This window comes from Spermophilus citellus, assembly GCF_964194105.1.
Source record: "Spermophilus citellus genome assembly, chromosome: 2".
Classification (NCBI taxonomy): domain Eukaryota; kingdom Metazoa; phylum Chordata; class Mammalia; order Rodentia; family Sciuridae; genus Spermophilus; species Spermophilus citellus.
The window spans coordinates 215971304-215975245 of NC_138183.1; positions in this window are offsets into that span (position 1 = coordinate 215971304).

A 3942-nucleotide genomic window follows, 5' to 3' on the forward strand; every position below is an offset into this window, starting at 1 on the left:
GAGGGAGGAAAGCAAGAAGGCAGGCTTCATGGATTCAAATAAGTTGCTTCAAATCACTTCACACTTGTAATGTGAAATGAGCACAGACTTATAATCAGCCAGAGTCAGACATGTGTCTGAATCCTACCTCTGCTGCTTAATAGATGTGATATTAGAAAATCTCTCTAAAACCATTTTTCCTATTACACTGTGAGCTCCTGGAGAGCACAGCATGCCGCTTCACCTTTATATAACAAATGCTTAGCACAGAGGAGTCTGGAGAATGAATGAAGGAACAAATGATGAAACCTCTGGAGGTCTAAAAAGGAGAAAAATGTGAAAAGAGGAAGACTCAGAGAAAGGATGCACAAGATTCTCTCATCTTTTTTGTTTTTCATCATGGCAATATTCTTATCGAAGTGACTTTTCATAATGAGTCAATAGGATGATTTAGGTTCTCAATTAATCCAATGTCTAACATTTATTTTAAAGTTACTATATATATATATATATATATATATATATATATATATATATGTCAGTAAGCTAAATATTTTTCATGAATTATATAACCTAATGCATACATATAAGGAAGTGGTATTTATCAATCCCACTTGATAGATGAGGAAACTGATCACTAGAAAGATTAAGTAATTTTTAGCAAACAACTGAAGAACCTAGAAATTGAATCTGGTTTTATTTGTCCCCTAATCTAAGCTTCTAATTACTGTGCTAAGCATAGTGACTGTTATTATAATTACAATGTATTAGGCCTCATCCTTGATGGCTTGGTGGGAATTATGGCTGGTAAAACTTCTTTACAAATGACTTGAGAGGTCAAGTCCTACTGTGATCATGGTGCAAAGGCAATATTTCCATCTGTCAAAGAAAGCACAGCTGACGCAAGAAGTTATCTCACTTTGAGCTTGGACTGCTACCCTTTGTGGCATCCCACCTGGTCTACGATTTGGTACAATAAAACCATCTTTGATGAAATAACTGTAAAATTCATTTCTCTAACAGTTTTGTGTAAATCAGCCCTTGGCAAAGATTCTGTATTTTTCAAGTATGCTAGTGTTTCAATAACACAAATTTCAGCAAGTTTTTCATTTTTTATAAAGTAATTCTAAGATTGTAATTATCAATGCTTGAAAAATCAAATAGATAAGGTGGAGTTGGGAGTATATCTTCATAGTAGAGCATTTGCTTAGCACGGGTAAGCCCCTAAATTCAATCCGGAAGGAAGGAAGGAAGGAAGGAAGGAAGGAAGGAAGGAAGGAAGGAAGGAAGGAAAGAAGGAAGGAAGGACAGAAAGAAAAAGGGAGAGGAAAGGAAGACAGGCAAACTGGACCATTGTCTACTTGCAAGAGAGTCTCAAGAAAAAATGATAGTAAAAATATCTCACTTACAATATTAACTTTTTCTATCAGTAAAGAAGCACAATTGACATCTGGTGCCTTCTTTACAAAGAAATTTCCACTCAGTTCATCTTTGATAGATCCTTGCTCTCCAGGACCCACAGTTGAGTAGATGAGGTAGATGCACAAGCAAATAACTGGGATACTATCATGTAAATGAAATATAAAAGAATGACAAAATGCTCAGAGCTCTGGACACAGAAAGACAAGCATTGTTTTTTGTTTGTTTGTTTTGTTTTATTTTTCTGTTAGGGAGATCAAGAAAATCCAAAAGAAGGTGACAATTATTAAGGTGTCCCTGGAAGAATGAGTCTGATTTGTTCAGTGGAGAAAGTAAAAGACCATTCCAGTTAGTATAAGCAAAGTCAAGGAGGTTGGAGAGTTTAAGATGTTTGGAATGTTGTAACATTACATCGTGCTTTATCTACTGAGAATTTAATATAGGCAGTTCTCTCTCTTGTACTTTCTAATTAAAGTAGCTTTTCATTGGTAACTGACCTCAGTTTTGATTTTAGTTTCGTTTCCTTATAGTAAGATTTTTTTTTTCCAATTTGTGGATCATGAAGCAAATTTAGACATTCACCACCAGCATTTCTGTTCAATTGAATGGGACAAAAGAGAGCAAGAAAAATGTCAAACAGAAAAATATCAGAATGTAGTAGTTTAGTAAGGCAAGTAGTATTGGTGAAACATGTCCAGGCTATAAGTGTTTGAGTGTGTTTCTATGTGTCTGTTCCATAATGTATTTCTTATTGTGGGTCACAATTTTTAAAAAAAGAAAAGAAAACTACTCTAGTAGTAATATTTTCTATTGCTTTTCATTACACTCATGTTATATTGGTTATGATTAAATCTTGAGTCCAAATCAACCTTGGTTTTTAATGAAGTGACAAGTGACACAGACTGACCTCATTTATAAGCCTGGCACACAGGCAAGCATCTGTTTCAGTGAACTCTAGTACATTTTACCAGATGAAATGCTTCTAGCTTGGGAATTAGACCATTATTTGTAAAGTTATTTTAACATTAGTTTTCTCTTCTAAGTCTCAAACTACCAAATTAGGAACAATATATAAAAGTGACCAACAAAAAGTAAGATTGCTAAGGTACTAGCTTATTCTATAATAATTATTCATTCATTCAACAGTTATCTATTGAGTGCTTACTATATGCTAAAGATGCAGTGGTGCAAAAGAGGGGCAAGATTATTGAAACAAATTTTTATATTAAACTTTCTTATTATATGTGAGCTTCTTAGAATTAAGATGACAGATTTAAAATGAAACATTTTGAAGCAAACTACAAAAAACATATAATGAAGGGAAAATGCTTTAAATACTCAACTTCAGTTTAGATAAGGGAAGTCACACTATCATATATATGGCATAGAATATTCAAAACTAGATGAGACAAATAGCATATTTCATAAAAAGATTTTAATATATTCCTTGTGGAAAAATTAGAAAATATGTGCTCTTATGTAACATATATTTTGCAAAAGTATGAGCCTTGCACAGTAGGGCATGAACATCTGTCCTACTATTGTGTGGACTTATAAAATTTAAAGTTCTCTATAGAGAGTGAGCAGATTTTTAAAACTTAATTTTAAATAAAGAGCTAGTCTTGAACTTTTCACATGCAGTTTTTCTCAATTTATTCTTTGTAGTTTTTAAATATGTGTGGTAGTGAGAAGTTGTAGCATTTATTGTTTAAAATGTCAGAAACCAGTCCTTTTTTTATTCCTAAAACTACTTGTGAACACCATGCTAGGACTTGTAAAATTTCATTACTTTGCCTTATAACATTTAAAAAAAAATCAATAAGTATCAATTGAGGACCTAGATCATGGAATAAAGATGCTAAGTAGGAAAAGATAAATATACTTTAGTTTACTGATGAGGTGTTATAATAAAATGTAAATAGATGTTTCACTTATTATGTAGCTTCCTATGTTTTTAGTCCCATTCTGCATGTGTTCATTCCGCTTTTCCTATCATTATTCTCTCTTGCTTCCAAGTCTATAAATTGCTATATTTAACTATCCTTTTAAAACTGTTTAGTAATATAATTATTTTTTAATCACCTTTTGAAATTTATTTTACTGACTTTAACCAAGTGTATATTTCTATGTTATTAAATTAAATTTCCTGCAAGGTATTCTCTAACCTCCATCAATTTTTTAAAAATTCTTTCAAAATAAGTGAATATATATTGTTTTCATTGGAGGGAAGGAGAAAGAAAATAAAAAGGGGAGGTAATGTATATAGGTGATGAAAAAAAACAAGCTATTTTATTACCTCTTTAAATTATTTTTTCTTTTTTCAGGGAAAAGGCATAAGTTCATAATAGGAATAATGTTGAAAGTTTAGAATGCCAGAAATGCATAGTAACACAGAAACTTTCAATATTAAAGTTTTCTAATTGTGACATTAAAAAAAAATAAACTTTTTTTTTTTAATTTGGTGTGATTTTTTTTTTTTTATGGTGTCAGGTTTTAAGATGTATTTAGGCATTGCCCATCTATTAAGTGAGATATTTGCTTCCT